This window comes from Sphaerodactylus townsendi, linkage group LG03 (genome assembly GCF_021028975.2).
Source record: "Sphaerodactylus townsendi isolate TG3544 linkage group LG03, MPM_Stown_v2.3, whole genome shotgun sequence".
Classification (NCBI taxonomy): domain Eukaryota; kingdom Metazoa; phylum Chordata; class Lepidosauria; order Squamata; family Sphaerodactylidae; genus Sphaerodactylus; species Sphaerodactylus townsendi.
The window spans coordinates 19559650-19585112 of record NC_059427.1 but is presented as its reverse complement, the minus strand read 5'-3'; the positions used below and the strand labels follow the sequence as shown (position 1 = coordinate 19585112).

The following is a 25463-nucleotide window of genomic DNA, read 5'->3' as shown; positions in this document are numbered from 1 at the left end:
GATGGGAATTGTAGTTCCTGAACATCTGGAGAGCTGCAGGTTCCCTACCCCTGTTCTACGCTGTCTAAGAGCCTTTCATTGACCAGATCTGGTCCACCGCTCTTGCAAGGAGCTCAGGCTGTCTCAGGTGGTCTCTGCTTTCTAATTTATCCTCACAACAGCCCTGTATGGTAGATTAGTGTGAGAAACTGGCCCAAGGGCATCTGAGCTTCAGAGCTGAATGGGATTGAAATCTGGCTGTCCATCATCCTAATGCAACTCTCTAAGCACTGCATATACTGCCCTTCTTAAAAAAAACAAAACCCTGTTTTCCTTTCACAGTAAAAAGTCTGAAGTGCAAGAAATGCAAAGGAAAGCTATGTTTAAAGAGCACGATTGTCTGTGAGACCAAAGGCAAAGATCCAAGATGTGCAACTATAGTCCCAAAAGGTAAGTCTCACAACCACCTCCTTCCCGTATACATCCAAGAATAATAACCTGTAAGTGGTCTTGAGTTAGTGTCTCACAATCTCTTGCCTATATATACAGCCGCCTTTGTTGGATAGAGACGATGATGTTCCAGATCCCTCAGTCTTTCGCGGATCTGGTTGAAAATGTGCAATTCACTCTCAGTCCCTACATTGTCCAAATCAAATCCTATGGTTCTTACTTTATTCTCGATGACTTTAAACCAGTAGAATTGAAAGTTGTCTTTTAAAAGGTTTAAGTTTATGTCACCTGCAAGTGATCTAAAATGTATTTTGAGCCAGTACTTTATGGTGGCAATCCAAGCTTCTGTTTCCACATAAGAGAAGCCGACTTCGAGACATAAAGTTGGATAGGTGACACTATTTGGGACTATATATTTCTCCTCCGCACTGTGACATTCAACCAGGGATGTGCTGACAGATGCAGAATTCCTATTATCCAGGGTCATTTCCTTGTATAAAGCAAAAATACATACTGAAGGTTGAGATTGCATTGAGAGGGAGTTCACACTCGCCTCCTGCCGAATCAGGGAAGCTTTCTTGCTCGTCCTCCTCACCGGCTTCTGAACCACTGTCAGGCCCGAGGACAGGCGACGAATGTATCTGAGCTTCACCGACCTCGGAAACCTCTTCCAGAGCAACTTTCGTCTCTGCCAACTTTGTCACCGCCTTCTTCCTGCTCTTGCCTGGCAGGAAAAGCCCGGGGCCCTTTTTCCAGTAACGTACCAAGACCAGGGTTCTTTGTCCAGATGCTCTCAAACACACTGGCGTAATGCCCATTGGGCAAGGTGGGCAGCTGCCCAGGGCATCACCTTGTGGGGGGCATCAAAATGCTGGGTTCGTTTTGGGGTATTTTAGTGGTTTTCCATTTTCGGCCTGCAGGGGGCGCAATTTTTAGGCTAGCGGCACCAAAATTTCAGCGTATCATCAGGAGACTGTCCTTATGCTACCCCAAGTTTGGTGAGGTTTGGTTTGAGAGTCCAAAGTTATGGACTCCCAAAGGGAGTTATCCCCATTATTTCCAATGGGAGCTAATAGGAGATGGGGGCTACAGTTTTGAGGGTACATAACTTTGCCCCCCCTGAACCAAACTGCACCAAACTTGGGGGGTATCATTAGGGCAGTCTCCTGATGAGACCCTGAAAGTTTTGAGACTGTGCCTTCAGAAATGTGCCCCCCAGCCTGCAACCCCCATTGACAGCAATGCAGAAAACTTAATGCAGAACAAAGATTCTTGGGAAATTTCTAGGATGTTCCTGCAGGGGGTGCATTTTTGGATGTATCGGCACCAAAATTTCAGGGTATCATCTGGAGATGATGGCAACCCCAAATTTGGTGCAGTTTGGTTCAGGGGGGCCAAAGTTATGGACCCTCAAAACTGTAGCCCCATCTCCTATTAGCTCCCATTGGAAACAATGGGGGATGGGGCACCCCCTTTGGAAGTCCATAACTTTGGACTCCTTGAACCAAACCTCACCAAACTTGTGGGGGTAGCATAAGGACAGTCTCCTGATGATACGCTGAAATGTTGGTGCTGATATGTCTAAAAATGCACCCCCTGCAGGCACCAATGTCCTGGTGCAAAAAAAAATTTGGTCGTGGTGGAGTGGCCGCCCATGGGGGGGGGGGGGCATCCAACTCAGGTTTTGCCCAGGGCTACAGTTTGCCCAGGGCTGCCGCGTTACGCCCCTGCTCAAACAGCTGAGTTTTCAAAATTTTCATAAACAGAAAGAAAACAAAAGAGAATAAAATCAGGTCTCTCTCAGTTCTAGACTGTTCCAAGTTAAAAAAGCAATACAAACACTGTGCTAGGCTATCCAGCACAATGCAGGTAAATGAATGGTTGAATTTCTGTATGAAGTCTTTAAATCTCTAGCTCCCAGTTGAGTTCCGAATCATCTTCAAGGGGTGGGTGTTAACCTTTAAGGCCTTACGCGGCCTGGGACACTCGTATCTTCGGGACCGCATTACCCCATATGTCCCTACTCGGCCTCTGCGTTCAGCAGAGGCCAATTTACTGGTGGTTCCTGGCCCCTCAATGATGCGGCTGGCCTCCACTCGGGCCAGGGCTTTTTCAGCCTTGGCCCCTGCCTGGTGGAACACTCTCACTCCAGCTGTCCGGGCCCTGCGGGACCTTGGTGAATTCCGCAGGGCCTGTAAGACTGAGTTGTTCCACCGGGCTTTTGGAGTGCCCAGCCGCTGATTAGGTGCCCCTTCTATTCTATTCCTTCGGTTTTCGGAGTCCCCCTGTCATCTAGGGGACCCACTTCTGTTACTGTCTTGTTCCCCCTTTTTTTGGGAGGGTTTAATCTGGGGTATTGCTGACGCCATTTTACTGAATCACTGCTGCGTTTTAAATATTTAAACTTTTAAACTTACATTTTAATTTAGTGGGGTTTTGTTTATATACTGTATGTGGAATCCATGTTGTACACCGCCCAGAGCCCTTTGGGGATTGGGCGGTATAGAAATCCCATAAATAAATAAATAAATAAATAAATAAATAAATAAAATCATGTCAGCATTGTATAGCCTTCAATTCTTTAGTGCTCGAAGAGGGAGATGACCCCCACCAGACCACCATTAAGACTTCTCTGTCCAGTTTAATATGTGGCCATGTAAAAGCCCATTTCTGTTATCTGAACACAAACACAGTTTACAACTTGACTGAGGGCCAAGGGGTCAGGTTGTTTATGGAGTTTCCCTTCAATCAGTGCACTAGTAGGCACTCATGTAAACCTCTCTAAATCACTTCAGTTTCCTTAAGAAGTTATTTTTCAAGGAACAATCTTATCAGCGAAGACACCAGAAACCGCTAGAGCACTGCTTTCTAAAAACAGTACCACCCCACCCACCTACCCACCCACCCCCATCCTACCACAAGTCTGTCTGGTAACACTTCTTTGTCCCACATTCCCTGGAGCAATGTGGAAACTCCTTTTGCAAACCTGTCTGTCCAGTCCCATTGAGTGCAATATAGTCTGTATTCCATTTTAAAGCTACAGAGTCATCTTTACCAGTTTGCAAGAGAGCCCTAAAGCAATTGTTTGGCTCATAAATACACACCTCCTTTTCCCACCTTCAACGACCCAGTCAACACACCTAATGAAGTCCTGTAGAAAACTTAAAGGCTTGCACACAACAGTGTGATATTGTGGTGGGTCCTGGGATTACTTTGCAGATCACGCAGGTGACTTAACAGTTTTAATCTGCATTCAGTCAGAATGAGCATGAGGAACTGGATCAACCAGAGTTCTGCACGAGACATCTAGGACCCAGCAGATGCCAAATCAGGGGAGTGAATCATGCAGCCTATGGGGCATGTTCACCCCACTTAAGGGGGCTTATTAGGAGTCAGGGGTTGCCTCAGCTGACGTCTGGGCCCGAGGAGCCCCTTCAAGGCAGCCTTCCCCCCCCCCCCACCCCAGCCTGGCCCAAACAAGTCACATTTATATCATATCTGGCAAATGCAACAAATGAGTTGGACACCTCAGCACTAGATGATCTGCTGGAAACAGACCAGTGGACCACACCACAGTCTTGCCTCTGTGCTCAACTGTCTTAACCCTTTCCTCCCAGAACCCATGGTGTCAAAAGCACATTTGTTCACCCAGTCTAATGGTCTGAATACCTTCCATTTCAAAAAGTTACAGGAACCCTATTTGCATTTTTGTTTTTTCTTCCTTTGCAGGACCAAAAGGGTTTATGATAAAATTATGTTCTACGGAAAAGGACTGTCAGGATTTTTTAAAAATAAATGTCACGGCCCAGAAGTTTGACATAATCTGCTGTGATACGGATATGTGTAATGCGCAACCACCTTGGGCGCTTCCAGGTGAAACCTTCCCGGAATCTGATGCTGCAAGTTTTCCATAGAATGTACTGTCGAAGACTTTCCATAGAATCTCTAAGATGTGGTCGTCAGCCACCACCCAGCCAAAATCCTCTATATATTGTGCATTTGATTGTTTGGCCTCTTGGGCTGTTAAAGGTGGTGTAGACAGAAATAAACCTATTCCCAAACACTCCAACCAATGTCTGTTGTCTGCCACATCTTTGTGGGCTGTTCGTGGGGACTACTGAGAATAGCACCAGGGAGCAGAGAAAGGGTAGCAAGGGTCAACTCTACCCACTTAAATAGAAAATAATGTGTGCTGTCCTGAGCCTGTCAACATTTTCTCTGTCAACATTTTCTACCCCATGCATAATTTTATAGACTTCAATCATATCCCCCCTCAGACGTCTCCTCTCCAAACTAAAGAGTCCCAAACGCTGCAGCCTTTCCTCATAGGGAAGGTGCTCCAGTCCCTCAATCATCCTCGTTGCCCTTCTCTGCACTTTTTCTATCTCTTCAATATCCTTTTTGAGATGTGGCGACCAGAACTGAACACAGTACTCCAAGTGCGGTCGCACCACGGCTTTATATAAGGGCATGACAATCTTTGCAGTTTTATTCTCAATTCCTTTCCTAATTATCCCCAGCATAGAGTTTGCCTTTTTCACAGCTGCCATGCATTGAGTTGACATTGCCATGGAACTATCAACTAAGACTCCCAAATCCCTTTCCTGGTCTGTGACTGATAGCACTGACCCCTGTAGCGTGTATGTGTAGTTTGGATTTTTTGCCCCTATGTGCATCACAAGAGGGGGCAGCTGTGATGCAAATGGCTCCAGCCCCACCCAAGTAAACAAAGGGACCACGCTGATGCTACAGCACGGCTAGGAACATGGAATTGCTGCCTTGAATTTGAAAATTCACCACATTCAAAATATTATTATGGGGTTGGTGCACTATATAGGTACAGTCAATCCTCTTTTACACCCCAAAGGCTAATTCACTTGTCCTAAGACAACGATGGTTTTCAAATCTTGATCATGTAGTTTACACACAGAAATGCTTCTCTTATCATTCACCATAATAAATTCTACAAACTTACACGTAACAAGTAACTACTATTTCAACCATACAGAGAAATCTTAACAAGTTATATGTTTGTCAATCATCAATCATATTTTGGCTCGGGCAGTCCTTTTTAAACAATGAAACTTAACAGCATGCACATTTGTCAGTCATCAAATCACTAATAATATTTTGATTTAGGAATATTTTGATTTAGCCTACCCAAACTCTGGTAGGCTTGGTCTCGGAAATCCTTCAATCAGGCCCAATACTTGTAGCTCAATGTGTAATGCTCCCAAAGAATTTTGGGAGTGTAATGCTCCCAAAACATTTTCTGACTTTTGTTTTAATAAACAAGAGCCACCATCTCTGTTGGGAAGGCAAGGTCATGTTTAATGTGGATCTTGGTATCTCCCATTTACAAGAACACACCAGAAGCAAAACAGTCTCAAAATTAAGCAAACATGTCCTCACCTGTTGCAGAGGCTGAGGGGTTGTGTTACCATTATGGAAGGCACCGGCTCAGATCTCTCCATGAACTCAACATGTTATCAAAGTAATGGCATAGGGCAGGGGTGTCAAACTCAATCGCGGGGGGAGGGGCAAAACTCAACGCACACTTCAGGTCGCGGGCCGAACAGGATAAACATTTATTGAACAGACTGAAACGAATCGTTTTTTGAACATTAATATACATCGAAACACAGGCTATCATTCCAAAATAAACTTACACTTAAAATAGTTTGCTCTCCATAAAAATGGGGCTTTACAGTAAAAGTTACATCATAAACGTTACAGTAAAAGTTACATCTTTGCTCTTATGCCATTTCGTCAGAGCCTGATGCTTGCCATCTTTTCTTGGCAACACGCTCGTTTATGTTTGAGGTTAGGTTCTGTGTTGTGGAGATTCTCAGGATGGACTGCAGGTGTTCATCAGTGAGCCGACTCCTGTGTGATGTGCTTTTAATCATCTTCATAAAAAAAAAACAACCTGATAGCTACTTTTCTAATTGTGCCACATGGGTGAAATTTGGTCAAGAAATTGTCCAAAGCTGTCAATGGACAGTCAGAGTGGGGCGTTTATCAAACACTAGCCATTTGCTTTAACATCTCCATGCCAAACAGAACTGTATGGAGTGCCGTTTCCCTTCTGTAATTTTGTTTCCGTGCAACAGGTGAAGAATGTCTGCCTTTTTAAAAGCGCAGGAACCACATGAGCAACTAGACAGGCCAGTTCACACCAGAGAAATTGGCTGTCATGCTTTACCCAACCTAATTTCAATTGCAGAACAGTAATTAAATTAGCTGGATCAGAGTTACAAATGTGTGCTAAATAATCTCAAAAATGTTATGTGGGGGTAGAGAAACCTCCTCACAGGAAAAGCCCTGTGACTTGTTGCACAGCTTTCCAGTTATCTTTTTTTAAGTCCCCTGTTCCTGCAAGGGATTTGCTCCCAGGGTCTCCCAGATCTGATGTAACAACTAGACCACCCTGGCTCTGTGTTTACTATCCATCCATTATGAAAAACCAGGGATTATTATATGAGGTACTCAAAGTCCCATTATGCTCCTTCTGGGTGGCTATCTCCCAAGAAAGATCTCTGCTTAGAGAAGTTTCCAATTTAGATTAAACAGCGGGGAGATGTATGTGAGCAAATGCATCAATAGGTACGTTTATCGATCCTGACTTCCCTTCCTTTGGGGATGGGGTATTAAGGGGTGAGGCTTGGGGGAGGGGGGATCAAGTTTTGCATGCAAGCCCCCCCTTTGCCTCCTGGCCAGGGACAAGGGATTAGGGAGTTTGTAAATCAACCTAGGGGGCTGGGGGATTCCTCTCCTCTCTCCCCAGCTCTTCATTCTCCTGGCTTTCTTCCCTCGACCCCAGGAGTCCCCTTTCCACTCACATCTCTTGCAGCCATTCAAAACAAAATAGCCAAAGTCCCTCCAAAGAGGAAGGCTGGAGTCTCTGGGCGTTTCCCCACTTCAGAATTAAAGTGGAGGCAGACCGGGCTCATAAGAACCGGGGGTTTCTGAGCGTGAGTTAATGTTCCCCACTGCAGTTTGTCCATTAGGGGAACTCACCTTTCTGCTGCGGTTTTTTAGAAGCAGCACTCCCCACGGCTCCGCTGTCTGCAGAGATCGGCAGGGCGGGTCTCTGCTATGATTGGCTGGAGCCCCGTTTTGGAGGCTGAACCTTTCTTTCTTTCTTTTTTTATTTCTCCTTCCTGGAATCAACGTTGAACCGTCCCCACATGCACACGTCATCACAAAGCTGCCCAATCCACGTCCCCTGCTTTTGGTGCTGGCTTTTGATTGGCCAGCACGTTGCGGTGCAAAAATTTGCTGAACTTCCTGGTTGTTCGTTTGTGGCTTCATGATAACGCTGGGGACAGAAACTGTGGGGATTCATTGTGCTGTGTTTTGAGTGAACCTAAACAACAGTGGGACCGGTGCATCAGAATCCCGCTGCTTTCAGCCCAAACAGAAAAACCTTGTCCTTTAAAAAAAATCAGCCCCAATTCCTTCGTAGACTATTTTTTCCTTAAGAAAAAAAATTAGTCGTCCCTGGTGGGACTCGAACTCACAAGCTTTCACATTGTGGCACATGCAGACAAAGCACTGTATTAGCTAGGTAGTAAATACTAGGTTTTTAGTGAGTGCTCACTTTCATTGCTATGTAAATGACCCTGTGTTGCAACATAGAGTCAAATACATGACGATCTCTTCTCCTCAAAATAAAAAAAAAGCCCACTGCAGAGGTGGGATCCAGCAGGTTCTCACAGGTTCCCGAGAGTAGGTTACTAATTATTTTATTGTGGCTGTGCCAAGGAGGGGGTTTACTACCAGTGGTTTTGCCACATGATTTTTGCCTTAGTTACGCCCCTCCTCTCAGCAGTAGCATTGCAGAACTGGAAGCAGTCTAGCAGGAGGTGCAACGGCGTGCGTGGCAGCCTGCGCCTGCGTGCATTTGTTTCCCACCCAAGGACTGGCGCAGCGGCTGCGTCCTTGCAACAGCCCCACCAGGAATTACCCGCCTTGGGAATGCAGCACGCCACACCCCCGTTATGCCCCGCCCAGCCCCATTGGCGCTACGCCACAGTTTGAATCCCACCACCATGGGAACCTGTTACTAAAATTTTTGGATCCCACCACTGGATAGTACGTTGTTACAAAGAAAAAAACACACGCATAAAGAATACATAAGAATATATTTATATTTATAATCAACTGGAAGGACTGTTTTTGGATCCAATCTCATAACGAGCCTGTGGACAAAGTTGTGAGAACAATTAATTATGTGGCAGGTTGGGGGTGGTGTGTGGAAACAGTGGGTCTGTGCACACCGCCCTTCCAACAAAGGGAAGCCCACACAAGACCCCTCCAATCCCCACAATTGTGTATGAATGTGCATGTCCAGCCTGGGGATGCCTGTGGAGATGTTACCCAAATTGGTCTGGTCTGTTCCCTTTTAGGTTGGGGGAATTTTCTGAGACAGACCAGCTATGTGAGAGGCCTGTAGGGAATCTCCCCCAATTTATACAGGTTTAAGATTGAGTTAATGCTTAGGGAGAAAGGAGTGCAGGGGGATCTAGCTTTTGCAGATGAAATCAGTGTGTGAATATTCGCAAGTTCTTTGTGTAGCTCGAGCCAGATGCGTGAACCAGATTTGAGTGGCTGGGCCCTTGGGAAAGGCACTGTTTGAAGGTATGCACACTAAATTTAGGAGGGGAAAGACAGGCAAACTCTCTTGATATCAAAGCCCTTGAATTAAGATTGGCGTCCATCTTATGGGTGCTCTTCATGCATCTGGACTGTCTGTGCCGTCAAGATTATAACTGGCAGGGCGCTCAGGAACGGCCCCGCAGTCTGACTATAACTTGCTTGGGTATCAGAGTTTAACAGCACTCCTCCAGAACACAAGCATTTCAGTAGGGTTGCCATCCTCCAGGTGGAGCCTGGAGCTGTCCCAAAACTACAATTCCTCTCCAGACTAAAAGAATTAGTTCCCTTAGGCAAAATGACAGCTCCAATCTTGCTAGGAAGGATCATTGTAATGTATGCAGTTATGTCAATTAATCATTTTATCTCATAGTCACAAAACAGACAAAATGTTTTACATCTTATAAGCATGTTCTAGAAAGCTTGGAATCCCAGGGGGTGGGGGGAGGAAACAGATCCCAAAGTAACCACATTTGTAGAGTGCCGGAAAAATAAGAAATCAGGTTAAGCCACCTAAGAAAGCCAGCATTTTTGCCCAGCAACAATTAGAATCTTGTCTGTGTCAAGTTAAAGAATACACAACACTCACCACTTGCTATAGCCGTGTCCAGAGGTGGGATCCAACCAGTTACTAATTTTTTCTGAGTGCCGAGAAGGGGTTTGTTTGTTTGTTTGTTTGTTTATGATCAATTTTATATACCGCCCCTCCCCCGAAGGGCTCTGGGCGGTGGACATCATAAAACCAAACAATCACATTAAAACCCAGTTAAAACAGCGAATGAAACAAATTTACAACGGCGTCCAGCATAAAACTTCATACAATATAATAAACCCACCCTGGAAAAAACAAACCCAGAGAGCTGAGGCCCCATAAATTAAGGGCCCAGAATGTAAAAAAGGGGGGGGGGGAAGGAGGGCACACATCAGCGGCCGGCCCCTCCAAGTAAAACGCCTCGCCCGGTGGAACAATTCGGTCTTGCAGGCCCTGTGGAACTCTCCAAGATCCCGCAGGGCCCGGATAGCTGGTAGTAAAGTGTTCCACCAGGCAGGGGCCAGGGCTGTAAAAGCCCTATGGTCTGGGTAAGAGGCCAGCCGCATCATCGAGGGGCTGGGGACCACCAGCAAGTTGGCCTCTGCTGAACGCAGAGGCTGTAAAGGGACATATGGGGTGAGACGGTCCCGAAGGTACGAAGGTCCCAGGCCGCGTAAGGCCTTAAAGGTAAGTACCCATACCTTATGAATGATCCGGAACTCAACCGGGAGCCAAAGCTAAAGCAACCTCCCTGCCCAATAGGGACTGGAGGTGTGTGTGTGCGGCGGCGCCACTGTTTGAATCCCACCACTATCGGAACCTGTTAGTAAAATTTTTGGATCCCACCACTGGCCGTGTCTGTTAACGGAAGATCAGTCTGCCTTTATCTGCTTAGGTAGTTTCCAGGGCGAGATTGCCTTGTACAAGATTAAGTAGCCCAGTCTATGTACTTCCTGCCAGGAAATGTTTGTGGCTGAAAGGCAGGATGTATGCACTATTTCCTCAAGTTCACCACTTTTGTTATCTTGGCCCCTTCAAAGCAGGCTTCGAAGGCTTATTTTTCCACTGTTGGCTTTTTGGGGTACAAATGTGTTTCTTGATTTAGTTGGTTTTCTTGCACAAACTCATCCTGTTTTGGGATTTACCGCTGTGTTTCATTTTGTTAGGTCCTTGGCATAAGAATGTTTGTATTGAAAAGCAGGTCACCATGCACAATAAAAACAAAATGTAACAGTTGCCCTGCAGCTTGAATTGTGTTGTTCCACAATGTTGAGCTGATTTGTGTGTTAGGGGTAGAGAGAATGAAAGTGTTGACCCATGTTGAGTTTGTTTTCAAAAATAGAGTTTGGAATTATGTCCCCTCTCAATCTTTGTGTTCTGCAGAGACCAACTTACTGGTGGTCCCGGGCCCCTCTACAATCTGACTGACCTCCATCCGGGCCAGGGCTTTTAGGGCTTAGCCCCCGTTTGGTGGAATTCTCTACCAGTGTCCATCTGGGCCATCTGAGACCTTGAACATTCCACAGGGCCTGTAAAATGTTACTGTTTCACCGGGTCTTTGGTGGAGAGTTCTTTGAGGGTGTAAACAGAGTTCTTACTAGAGTTCTTTGAGGGTGTAAACAGACATGTGGATAAGGGGGAACCAGTGGACATTGTCTACTTGGATTTCCAAAAGGCTTTTGACAAAGTTCCTCACCACAGACTGTTGAGAAAACTCAGCAATGAAGGAATAAGAGGGGAAGTCCTCCTATAGATTAAAAACTGGTTGAGAAACAGGAAACAAAGAGTGGGTGTAAATGGGAAGTTCTCACAATGGAGAGATGTCGGGAGTGGTGTCCCCCAAGGATCCGTTTTGGGACCAGTGCTCTTTAACCTATTCATAAGTGACCTGGAAGTAGGGGTGGGTAGCGTGGTGGCCAAGTTTGCAGATGATACCAAATTATGTAGGGTGGTGAGAACCACAAAGGATTGCTAAGAGCTCCAAGCTGGGACCTTGATAAATTAGGTGAGTACCCAGAAATGGCAAATGCAGTTCAATGTAGCAAAATGTAAAAGTGATGCACATAGGGGCAAAAATCCAAACTTCACATACACGCTACAGGGGCTTTCAGTGCTATCAGTCACAGACCAGGAAAGGGATTTAGAAGCGTCTTAGTTGATAGTTCCATGGGAATGTCAACTCAATGCATGGCAGCTGTAAAAAAGGCAAACTCTATGCTGGGGATCATTAGAAAAGGAATGGATAATAGTAAACTGCAAAGATTGTCATGCCCTATATATAAAGCAGTGGTGCTAATTCTGCTAAGCCTGGAGCACTGTCAGTCCAGTTCTGGTCACCGCATCTCAAAAAAAGGATATTGAGGAGATAGAAAAAGTGCAGAGGAAGGGCAACGAGGATGATTGAGGGACTGGAGCACCTTCCCTATGAGGAGAGGCTGCAGCGTTTGGGACTCTTTAGTTTGGAGAGTGAGGCTGAGGGGGGATATGATTGGAAGTCTACAAAATTATGCATGGGGTAGAAAATGTTGACAGAGAGAAATTTTTCTCTCTTTCTCACAATGTCACTAGAACCAAGGGGGCATTCATTGAAAAATGCTGGGGGGAAGAATTAGGACTAATAAAAGGAAAACACTTCTTCACGCGAACGTGTGATTGGTGTTTGGAGATATGCTGCCACAGGAGGTGGTGATGGCCACTAACCTGGATAGCAGCTTTAAAAGGGAGCTTGGACAGATTTATGGAGGAGAAAGTCGATTTATGGCATACCAATCTTGATCCTCAACTTGATCTGAGATTGCAAATGCCCTTAACAGACCAGGTGATGCAGGGAGCAATAGTCAAGCAGAGAGGCCATTGCGTTCACATCCTACATGTGAGCTCCCAAAGGCACCTGGTGGGCCACTGCGAGTAGCAGAGAGCTGGACTAGATGGACTTTGGTCTGATCCAGCTGGCTTGTTCTTATGTTCTTATGTTCTTATGAGAGGGATAGTGTGGATAGAGGCCTTCCCTATGTTCATTTTATGTTTATGTTTTTACTGAGTTACCATCTGACCTACCCTCATGACATGCAACCAGTCACCATCTCTACCATTTGACCTTTTGTATTTATATGTGGTTGGACTATAGGTTTTAATCAGTATTTATATTGTAAATTGTTTTACTTATATTGTTTTACATTTATATTCCCATGTTTTAAAGTGAACTGAATACCGCTCAGAGCCTTCCGGGGGTGGATGGTCTATCAAATTTAAATAATACATAAACAAATGAATGAATTCATTAATTAATAGATAAATAGATAAATAAAATTAGGCCACTCTGAGCAAACCCCTGTCTTGCCTCTTGCGTTGGGCCTGCAGGGCTGTCTCTCTGCTACTGGCAAGAGTTCAAAGAAACGAGCACAGTTTGCTCTACGTCTCTGGGATTACTGTATTCCCAAAGTTGTTTTGTGCATTATTCTGACACTTATTATTTGTTTAAAATGCATACATGCCAATTTTCCAGCACATCACTCACATTCATTATGAGACAGCTACAAAGATTTAAAAAATGGTTATAAAGCAAAAACCTAATAAAACACCTAAAAATAATTTCACTCAGTATCAAAAAGAAGTAACTGCAATGGAGGAGTCATTGGTAGCGTTGGTTTAAAACCAGTGGTGGGATTCAGCAGATTTGCACCACTTCGGCAGAACCAGTTGTTAAAACGGTGCTTGTAAACAACCAGTTGTTAAATTATTTGAATCCCACGACCAGAACTGGTTGTTAAATTATTTGAATCCCACCACTGGCCCACTGCTTCCTTATTGGGCAAAAGGCTACACGTCACTAACAGGGGCGGGAAACTCAAACCCCGAATTCACCACCCGGACTTCCCCACTGCCCCGCGTTCTGCCCGGGGTTTTCCTAAAGGTGCTCTTCCATCCAGGATCTTAAATGACGTGTGCTGAGGGGGTAGGAGAGCGGCAGAATCAGGGTGGCTGCGTTGTTGCCGCTGGTGTAGTGGGGAGTGCAGCCAGACCCCGGGTTATTTGCCGCCAGTAACCCGCAACAAATGGTGAGTGGGGAAACGACCTATTATACAGTTGCGCAGCAGGGGGGAGCAGAGTCTCCACAGGTGAAAACATGCTGGAAGACCCTTTGTTAAGCAGGTTCACAGAGCATACTGGCCAGGATGCAACAAAGCATATGACTGCCGCAATGTTTCTCTGTCTTGTTGATTTTGTGTATTCTGACCCCTTGGACTGCACCTCTGATGCTGAAATTGCATGACAAACTCTCTGACTAGATTCAGCTGTCTGCTATAACTGGATCCCTCTGCCTGGCAGTCAAAACCAGAGCAACTGGAACCAAAAAAGCAATATGGACTCTGGTCATTTTACTACCGTGTTTCTCTGAAAATATGACAGTGTCTTATATTAATTTTTGCTCCCAGAGGTCTTATTTTCAGGGATCTCTTGTGCTAGGTCTTATTTTCAGGGGATCTCTTATTTTTCCATGAAGAAGAATTCTGGTGTTCCGGTGTTCTGTTCGGCGGGCATGCTTCCAAACGAAAACTTTGCTACATCTTACTTTTGGGGGAAGCCTTATATTTAGCACTTCAGCAAAACCTCTACTATGCCTTATTTTCAGGGGATCTCTTATTTTTCCAAGAAGAAGAATTCTGGTGCTCCGGTGTTCTGTTCGGCGGGCATGCTTCCAAACAAAAACTTTGCTACATCTTACTTTTGGGGGAAGCCTTATATTTAGCACTTCAGCAAAACCTCTACTATGCCTTATTTTCAGGGGATCTCTTATTTTTCCAAGAAGAAGAATTCTGGTGCTCCGGTGTTCTGTTCGGCGGGCATGCTTCCAAACAAAAACTTTGCTACATCTTACTTTGAGGCCCTTTATATTTAGCTTGCTTCAAGCAGAAACCTCCACCATGCGCCTTCCTTTATTTTTCAGGGGATGTCTTATTTTCGGAGAAACAGGGTAATAAAGAACCAATTCTATCTACACCAGTTCCACCTCATTCCTGAGCTCTCTGTTGTGTCTTGTAGTCAGGCTTCTTTGGCAAGAACAATTGCTGTTTTGAACTTTTCTGTGACCCTGACCTGACGTAACGACCAACAATTGAGTTTTGAAACTGTTTTAACTATTCTTGTTTTCTTTTCCAGTGTAACACAAACACTTTTCCCACTGGTTTTCCATTGCTTGAAGTATTTTTTTTGCCAATTAGTAAATTCTGTAATTTTTTTTTACTGGACCCTGGTTATTAGATGTTTTCAAAAGAATGTTGTGTGTGTGGGTTGTTTTGTTAATTCTGTTTCCAGTGTCTCATCTTTGTAAGCAAAATTCCACTGTCTGGGGGAGAAATGCTTTATACGGTCTGGGCGTATTAGGTTAGGAAGTGTAGTCATAACATCAGGAATGTCAGTGCCAGCTGCCCAATTTTGCCTGCAATTAATCTCCTGTCTCCCAGCTCAGAAGGGGTGGGGAGAGAGTATCCCACTGCCTGCAGGACCGGAAGCGACTGGGCCTAAGATCACACCACCTTAGTTCTAGAACAGGGCATACGGACTGCTGTGACATATATTATTTATATCCAAATCGTTTGAAGCCACTCCTCAGTCTGGCAGTCTTCACCTGTGGATTCAGAAACAGTAGCCTCGAAATCCGATTTCTGAGATCATTCTACACGCGCTCAGTTTTGATTTCAAAGTGGTTGTGGGTGGGACCAATTTGGATCAAAGTTTTCTGGCAATGGGGTAAAGCAGTGGTTCTCAACGTTCCTAATGTTTTAATACAGTTCCTCATGTTGTGCTGACCCCCAACCCTATCATTTAATCTATTTTACAAGGTGGAAGCCTTCAGACTAGTTAAGAATAGGCTCTTGGATCTTGATTTTCATAATTTGACTCGTGCTGCCAAGACAACCTGTTCTCCGACTACATTATTAATCCCATGCGAGCGTGGAATTACGGCAGCATATCTTCGTCTGCTGATTAATCCCACCCAGAGGAGAGCCTTGGCTACTGCAAGATGTAATGTGCTGCCATCAGCTCTGCTGGAGGGAAGATTGAAGAATATGGAACGTGCTAAAAGAGTTTGTTCATGTGATATGACTATGGTTGAAACACTTGACCATTCTCTGTATCTATGCCCTAAATACAATAAGATACGCATGAAATACATGAATTCCATTTTCTTGCAATGTTTATTTATTTATTTATTTATTTATTCCACTTTTATACCGCCCTCCCCCGAAGGGCTCAGGGCGGTTGACAACATAATACATACAAGTGGATAATAAGATAAAATACTAAAATTTATACAAGTTAAAATGCAGCGCTCCAAACTTATAAATATTTAAAACAGATGGCGTCTAACCTTTCACTCCTCTGACTCTAAGGGGGGAACAGCGGATCTCAGTTGTTAATGGGCACCTATCAGCAGCCGGCCTCCCCAAAGGCCCGGCAGAATAACTCAGTCTTACAGGCCCTGCGGAATTCATTGAGGTCCCGCAGGGCCCGGACAGCTGGCGGAAGAGCATTCCACCAGGCAGGGGCCAGGGCCGTAAAAGCCCTGGCCCTGGTGGAGGCCAGCCGCATCATAGAGGGGGCGGGGACCTCCAGTAAATTGGCCTCTGCCGAACGCAGAGACCGACGTGGGACATATGGGGCCAGACGGTTCTCAGTGTTCTCAGTGGCATGAGTGTTAAAAGATACCCCATCTCCTGAACAGCTCTGATGTGCTCTTTTGTGAAACTGTTGCAAATTTTATACTGAAAATTAGTAGTTTTAACTGCACTTCTTAACCTTGCTTTGTTTTAAAATTTTGTCCTGTTTTATATGCCAATAAAGGCTTGTGTTGTGTTGTGTTGTATTCCATTTTACCGATGTTGAACACTGATGCAGAGAGTCTTAGGCGACCCCTGTGAAAGGGCCGTTCGACCCCCAAAGGGGTCATGACCCACAGGTTGAGAACCACTGGGGTAAGGAATAGGAAAGTTTGTCATTTGCCAGGAAAATGGGCCATACTAATTTATGTGCCACCCCACATATGTTCATATATTTATGTATATTAAAAAAAACACCCTGTGGTATGACAGTTGGTTGGGTTGAGTTAACTTTTTCACTCAGGCCTGCCAAAGTTTTCCCCTTACCACAGTATAAATGGTTTTTGTATTCACAAGCCGCATGCCTCATGGGCTCTGAGTACGGCTCCCAACCCCCAGGTTGTGGCTGGAGTCCTCCTGGGATTGCAACTGATCTCCAGGTGATAATCATTTACCTGGAGAAAATGTTTGCTTTGGATGGTTGACTCTATGGCTGAAATCTTCTTGCTCCTCAAATCGTGCCATCTTCAGGCTTCACCCACCCAAACCACCAGGTATTTCCCAATCTGGAGCTGGAAACCATAGCTCTTTGGCCAGTGGTGGGATCCAAAAAATTTAGTAACAGGTTCCCTCGCCAGCCCCCCCCCCCCCCCCCTCAGCCAAAGAGGGCAGAGGCGTCACTCTGTAGGCAAACCTGGGAGCCCACTGGGACAAAGAGGCTGAGTTGGAATGCCCCCCCCCATGGGCAGCCACCACACCGACCCCAAACTTTTTTTTTTGCACCAGGAGTCATTTTCTAAATCCCATAAATCACATTATAGAAAATGCCCCAACTCACAAATCTGAACACAGCAATGGTGAAACACACAGGTTCTTTGATAGAGACTGGTGAGATAAAAGGTACGAAAGGCTGAGAATCAGTGAATTGCAGTACCTGGAAGGGATTAACCCAGTTCAGGGAGTTACATTATTAGTCGCAATTGCTATATGGAACCTTCACGTTCAAAGGCAGTCTGCCTCTCGGGGAGGCGAGGGCGTGGAGATGGAAGAGCGGACCCAATTAGTAACCCCCTCTTGGCACACACAAATAATTAGTAACCCACTCTCGGGAACTGGTGAGAACCTGCTGGATCCCACCTCTGTCTTTGGCCATTTCTGCTTGGGGAAACTGCATGGGATGCTAGGCCTCCTCCCTATGCAGTGCTGCCGAGTCTGGTCAAACTCTGGAGTGCTTTAGAAATTCCCCAAATAATCCATGTCCCCCAATAAAACACGACTGCAAGTTAGTTCAGGGAACACCCATGTCGTACACATCACTTAGTTTGGCCCAAAGCCTCTGTTCAAGGGAGAAGACAAACAAACCGAAGTTGAAAAAGGACCAAAAAGTTTTCTATTGTTTCTCGTTGAAAAATTATATACAACCTACTCACCCGGCCTGCGGAACAGTTCTTTTTAAAGAGAAAATGGAATGGGAAGAGGAACCGACGTTTGACCTTTCAGAGTCTCGAGGTTGTGAAAAATGGTTTCCTTTTCACAGGAGTTGCCAACTGTCTGGAAGGCGAAAAAACAAGTCTTGTGTCTTCAATAGAGGCTGAATGGGATGTGGCTGACCAAGGTGACGTCCTTTCCCTCCATGCCATGAGAAGCTGCAGCCAGTGGTGGGATCCAAAAATTTTAGTAACAGGTTCCCATGGTGGTGGGATTCAAACTGTGGTGTAGCGCCAATGGGGCTGGGCGGGGCACGACGGGGCATGGCTGGGCATTCCGGGGGCGGGGCATTCCTAAGCGGGTCTGGCAGTGGGCAGCTTGTAGTCGCTGCGCCCAGTCCTTGGCGGAAAGCTTGAATGCACGCAGGCGCAGGCTGCCACGCACGCTGGGGCACCTCCTGCTAGACTGCTTCCAGTTCTGCGCGCTACTGCTGAGAGAAGGGGCGTAACTAAGGCCAAAATCACGTGGCAAAATCACCCATTAGTAACCCCCTCTCGGCACACACAAATAGTTAGTAACCTACTCCCGGGAACCCTGTGAGAACCTGCTGGATCCCACCTCTGGCTTCAGCTGCTCATTTTCACACATTAAGCCCCTATTATAAGGACAGAATATTTTTCTCCCAGCCTGTTGGCCCGCCCTACTTTTCAATATTGAAACAAGCAAGGCAATGCTTTCGACTGCTGGAGGCTGAACATCCATTCTCTGGTGTTACTTATAAGGCTGTGAGGGTGATGGGCATTCAAATGAACACTTCCGTTTTGGGCTGTCTCTGAGGGGGAGGGAGCCAGTTCCTTTTGTTGTCAGTAAAGCTGTATTATTCGGCAAATTTAAGGCATCCATAGTTAGCACAGAGGCTAAAATCAGACCTTTTCTGTGTCAGTCAGTATTCCATTCTGAATCAGGCAATAGGCCAGTGGTGGCAAACCTATGGCATGGGTGCCAGGGGTGGCACTCGGAGCTCTCTCTGTGGGCACGCACACACAGAGTTTGTCATGTGGGGGGTGGAAAATCACCCCCCCCCCCACACACACACATCTAGGCTGGTCTGAGCCACTGAGCATGACATGGGAGGACTTGACTGGCGGGCCTGGTGCCTGTGCTCCGGGTGGTTGCTGCCCGAGGGGGAGGGCGCAGAGGAGGCAGAGATGCTAGAGAGGCACAGAGCGGTCCACAAGGGACTTGCTGGAGGCTAGAGCAGGCTGGCCCCTGCTCTAGCGGTTGGGGCGGAGGAAGAGGGAGCCAACTGGTTTTTTCTAAACCAAAACCTCAGCATTCAGGTTAAATTGCTGGGTTGGCACTTTGCGACAAATAAGTGGGGTTTGGATTGCAATTTGGGCACTCCGTCTCAAAAAGGTTCGCCATCACTGACCTAAGAGGTCCCCTCCCTGGAAATATGGACTTCCTGAGCAACCCAAGTTGTCAAGACAATGACCAACAGACCAGCCCCATCTATTTCCGCCATATCTTATGGTCTGGGAAGGAAGATTTCTTCCTCTATCATGTAAAATACTCAGCCTCTCCTTAAAGGAATGCTTCTCTTCCTTGGCCCTTTCCCCACTCACCGTTTGCTGCGCGCTACTCTCGCCGAGTAGTGCGGGGTCCAACTGCACTCCCCACTACAGGGGCGGCGACAACGCAGCCGCCCCGACTCTGCTGCTCTTGCGCCCCCTCAGCACGGGTCATTCTGGTGCTGCTCAAAACGGCGCCTTTTTATGACCCTGCGCTCTGTGGGGAAGCCCGGGGAACATGACCCTCCGCTAAAAAGGTCCTGGACCAGACGAAACAGATGTCATTTTAAAAGTGGGGAAACGGCCCTTGATACTTAACGCAAAAAAAAGAAAAGAAAAAAAACTCCCCTCCACAGTGGACACACAAAAACCCTTTTCAAATTAATTCATCTCCACAGCAATGGAAGTTTCATCACACACACACACACACACACACACACACACACACACACACACACACACACACACACACACACACACACACACACACACACACACACACACACACACACACACACACACACACACACACACACACACACACACACACACACTAAAAATTTATTCCTCAGTTCCCCCTATTTGTAGCTGGTTTCAGATCCCAGATTGCTACCCCAGCTGTATGGTTGGCTTCTCTATTATTATTTTTTTACCTCATTCTGCCGTGCTTCTCCAGTCTGGCCGAGTGCCCTCTCTGGAGTTGTCCTGTTATCTTCAGGAAGCAGACTTGTTTGTCTTCAATTTTCCATTCTTATTTCTTCCCTTAGCAGCCAGAAGTTTGTTAGGGAAAGGGTTTACACTGGTTTTTTGCTTCACATACTCATTGATTCCCGTTTTGTGGCACCCCTATTTTATATACCTGATAAATAACTTGGTTCTCTTTCTGTTAATTCAATACATTTCTTTTCTTGTTTAACAAGCTTATTCCCTTCCCTTTCTTTCTAGTGTTGGTCTGCACATGTGCCAAGAATTTGGATAACAGCCCTCCCCTAGTACAGCCCCCAGTATATTTTGATTCAGGGTCATATTGTTTCTGAAGACATTTAACCATTATGGCTAACAGCCTCCAATAGGTTCAGTGCATAACAGAGAAGCGGTTTGTAAATAAAATCATTCTCTTTTATTTATTTACATTATAGTCACTCTTCCTCACTGAGTCTGGAGAGGATGACACCAAGCTGATGACTGTGACCCTATTTTGTGGCAATGAATTCTGCCAATTAATTCCTCACTGACTACATAATTTTATAAGCCCTGAATCTACTGCCCATCAATTTCATTAGATTAGGCTGACCAGACGTCCCGCTTTTGGAGGGACCGTCCCGCCTTTAAACAATTTGTCCGGGGTCCCACGGGTTCTTCAAATTGTCCCGTTTTTGGGGATGCTGCCGCACTGCCTTCTGGGGCGCAAGGCAGTGCGGCAGCCTCCCGCGTGCCCGGCCGCAGGAGCACACTGCCTTTTGGGCTTGCCATTTGCCGCACTGTGACAGGGTGGCAAACGGCAAGCCCCAGAAGGCAGTGCGCTCCTGCGGCTGCGCGTGCATGCGCGCGCATGGCTGCCTCCCCCATCCCGGATCACAAAGGTGACCATCTGGTTACCTTACATTAGATATCTCTGAATTCTAGATAAATGGAGGGGAAGCCCTTTTCACTACATCATGGAGATCTCAGTCATGGTCCCAGGGGCGTTATCTAGGGAGTCAGATGCCCTAAGCCCGTGGTGGCGAACCTATGGCACTCCAGATGTTCATGGACTACAATTCCCATCAGCCCCTGCCAGCACGGCCAATTGGCCATGCTGACAGGGACTGATGGGAATTAGTCCATGAACATCTGGAGTGCCATAGGTTCACCACCACTGCCCTAAGCCTTCATTGAGGGGTGAGCTCGAGGCATCCCAGAGCACCTCCCCCCCACACACAATAGATTCATCTGGGGCAGAAGAACTGGTTGCACTTGCTACCCTACTTCTCCATGACACTCTCTGCCTACCCTGCTGCGGTGCAAGGTGCAAACTGATAGGCTGTAGTATGTGTGTGCATGTGCGACAGCAGAAACAGTAGAGGCCTACCCCCATAGATAGGGCCCACTCTCTCTGGGGCCTGGGAGAAGCAACAGCCACGATGGACAAGGTGCTTGGGAGAAAGCGACCTCCTTTTGGAAGTGCAGGAGAGGCAGGTGTGGGTGCTGCTTTTCAAAGATGGTGCCTGCCATCCCTCATCCAGCAGCCTCCGGAGATGAGAGGCGAGTGCAGACAGCTGTGTAGGTACAAGAGGAGGGAGAAGGAGAGGAGGGTGCATTATTGAGCTATGGCTTCACCCCTGAACTTCACATTGGGGGGGGGGGGATGAGGTTCCAGGCTGGGCTTTGCCAGGTCCAGCTTTAAAGAGACTTTCCCCACTACCGAAGGGCGCTAAGGTCGACTCGGTTCCCTTCAGTGGAGGGCGATTCCAGTCTGTCCCCACAGCAACTGAGTTGGCCCCCTGGAACCGAGCTAAGTGGGCGGGATCATCTTGGTGCCTGTTTCACTCCTCGATCGTGATTGGCGCTTGTGTTACGGCGGGAAACAGGAGCGTTCTTTTTTTTTTTACAGTTTTTACAGTTTACAGTTACATGCGCTTTCTGCCCGCCACGACTCTCCCGTTCTGCGTATGCCACAAAAGCGGCTCGTGATTGGTTGAACGGATGAGGTGTCGTTTCGATGCTTCCCCACTTCGAAGCGGTATCGACCTTGTTCCAGCAGTAGTTCATAACCGCGACAAGGATGTCGCAGTTCTGAGGGGGGGGGGGAACTGAGACAAAACAATGTTGAGCTCGGTGGCAGTGGGGATTCACTGAGGCGAACCTAGGTAAAAACCAGTTCAACTCTGTCAGTGGGGAAAGCCCAAAACTGTGGGCTCTGCTTCAAAGCCCGCAGTTTAAAGCTGGACCCTTCCAGGCACTGGCCAGTCTTGAACTACACGTTCAGCCTGTCTGGTTTAGTTTATACTTCTGGCCTGCTTTCTGGAGCTTTGGAGGGAGATCCAGCAGTATAAGAAGAAGAAGAAGAGTTTGGATTTATATCCCCCCCTTTCTCTCCTGCAGGAGACTCAAAGGGGTTTACAATCTCCTTGCCCTTCCCCCCTCACAACAAACACCCTGTCAGGTAGGTGGGGCTGAGAGAGCTCCGAGAAGCTGTGACTAGCCCAAGGTCACCCAGCTGACGTGTGTGGGAATGTACAGGCTAATCTGAATTCCCCAGATAAGCCTCCACAGCTCAGGCGGCAGAGCTGGGAATCAAACCCGGTTCCTCCAGAGTAGATACATGAGCTCTTAACCTCCTACGCCACTGCTGCTCCTGTGCTGGACCCAGCCAGGGCAGAGCCTGCAATTTAAGGCTCCACCCCCTCCTATTTACATATTACTAAGGCATGGATCACTGTGGCTAGATCCAAGTCAAACATTGGCAGCTGGCTCACCAGCCAAAGCTATGTGGAAGCACTCAAAACCACAGCAGCCACCTGATTTTCAAAGGGGGGAAATGTATTGAGTGGGAGAACCTGGCTTTTCATGGCTAGTGAAACCCCATCTAAGTCACGGAAGTCTCAAGTCCCCCATCTGCCTTTCTAATAACGCAAAGCACCTGTGTCTGATCATGATTAAGTTTCAGCTTGTTTTCCCTACCCAGCCCTCTGCTGACTCCAAGCACAGGTGTGGAACATCAAGAGCATCCCTAGGTGGGAAAGAAAGGTAGAACTGGGCATCCTCCAGAATCAGGGGTCTGCAACCTGCAGCTCTTCAGATGTTCATGGACTACAAACCCCATCAGCCCCTGCCAGCCTGGCCAATTGGCCAGGCTGGCAGGGGCTGATGGGAATTGTAGTCCATGAACATCTGGAGAGCTGCAGGTTGCAGACCCCAGCTGCAGATGTTGGTGACACAGCAGCCCAAACCTCCTGATGACCTCGTCCAGTAGCTTCATGTAGATATTAAAAAGCACAGAGTGTAAGATAGAAGCCACCCAGCAGAACCTCACAGGCCAACCGCCATGGAGAGTGATCGGAGTTCCCCTTCCCAGATAGGACTGGAAAAGTTTTGATATAATTATTTATTTGTATTTTGTTTTATTAAATGTATATCCCGCTCTTCCCGACCAGGGTCAGGATCATGGTGCTGTACAAAAGTATGTATGAATGTTATTATGATGTTTCCTGGGCTTTTGTTATTTACAGTGAAGTAGAGGAAAGGCAATTTTGGCTCTTTGCTTTAAGGAATAGGGAGCAGCCGTGGCGTAGTGGTTAAGAGCAGGTGCACTCTAATCTGGAGAAACCAACCGCTCTGCCGCCATTGCTGTGGAGGCTTATCTGGGGACTCCCACACACGCCAGCTGGGCGACCTTGGGCTAGTCAGAGCTTTTCCGAGCTCTCTGCCCCACCCACCTCACAGGGTGTTTGTTGTGAGGGGGGGGGGGAGGGCAAGGAGATTGTAAGCCCCTTTGAGTCTCCTACAGGAAAGAAAGGGGGATATAAATCCAAACTCGTTTTCTCTTCTTCTTTCTCCAGAGAAGAAGCAACTGGGTAACAAGAAATAGACTAGCAAAACCCAAGGTACCAGTCGCAAAGCTGCAATAGGACAGGAGGGAGTCGTGCCTCGGGCACACGCCATTGCCATCACATGGGGGTGGAAAATTGCCCCTAGACCACCCTCCCCAGGGGTGGGGCATGGGTGGATCAGGGCATGGGTGGGCTGGGGGAAGGGGCAAGGGGCGCACGTGGTCAGGTCATGCCCAGGCGCAGTTTCCTCTCCCTCTGTCCCTGCATGTTACCCAAAAGTATTACATTGGAGATCACTTCTCTAGGAGCAGCAGTGTCATAGGAGGTTAAGAGCTCGTGTATCTAATCTGGAGGAACTGGGTTTGATTCCCCGCTCTGCTGCCTGAGCTGTGGAGGCTTATTTGGGGAATTCAGATTAGCCTGTGCACCCACACACACGCCAGCTGGGTGACCTTGGGCTAGTCAAAGTTCAAAAGTTCAAAGACCTTTATTAGGCATTAAAACATAGCAGAGCTAAGTAATCCAAATACAGTTTTACAAGATAGAACAGGTACTCCTGTTTCAAAAATGCATACATCAAATGAAGAGGACACCAGGAAATTATTTAAGTAATAGTGAGCAAGAATTTGGCCACTATGTCCAATTGCTTGGGATTCTCTGTATTCAGAAGATAGTTCAATTTAAGATTAAAAGCTTGGATGGACCAGTAAGGGATCCCTAGAAACAGGTTTGGTCTAAAATGGTTAAATTTTGGTGACTAGGCAAAATGTGCTCCAATGACTTCTCAGAGGTTTGACCCTAGTCACAGTTCTTCTGAGCTCTCTCAGCCCCACCCACCTCACAGGGTATTTGTTGTGAGGGGAAGGGCAAGGAGATTGTCAGCCCCTTTGAGTCTCCTGCAGGAGAGAAAGGCGGGATATAAATCCAAACTCCTCCTCCTCCTCCTCCTCCTCCTCCTCCTCCTCCTCTTCCTCTTCTTCTTCTTCTTCTTCTTCTTCTTCTTCTTCTTCTTCTTCTTCTTCTTCTGTCCCACACTCTGCATCCAAACCCTGCTCTGAAGCTCAAAGCAGTCTGTCACTGGTGGTAGCTTAATTAGTGGGCGTGGCAACCAACACCTTCCCCTAAGGAGCTACACATCTCTTGATTTTTTGGTTTCGAGCCATAAGTTAAGCAGTCACCCTCTGCCCACAGGAAAGCGAGAAGCGAGCCGTGATGCCCGTGGGCTGTGGTTTCAGACAACACCCGAACGTTCAGCTGCCTCTGAGCTCAGGGGAAGAACATGGTGTGCTGCACATTTCACCGCAGCCCTTCTGATGCCTCCAGCATCACATCTGCGTTATTATTTGGTTGAAGCTCAGCCACAAGGTTCTGTTGCCGAAATGTGAGTGGCGAGGAGGACCACTAAGCATCAGGACGTGGGTTCAGACCACGATTTATAAGGACAGAACGCAGCTTTCCTCTCTCTCCCCCCCCCCGCACAATCTTCTGCATC

General features: G+C 47.0%; 1 protein-coding gene across 1 annotated transcript in view; it reads right to left on the bottom strand.

Moving 5' to 3' along the window:
• LOC125428988 (prostate and testis expressed protein 4-like) overlaps positions 1-25463 on the bottom strand; it is an 85558-nt gene that overhangs the window by 6485 nt on the left and 53610 nt on the right. The window lies entirely within an intron of this gene.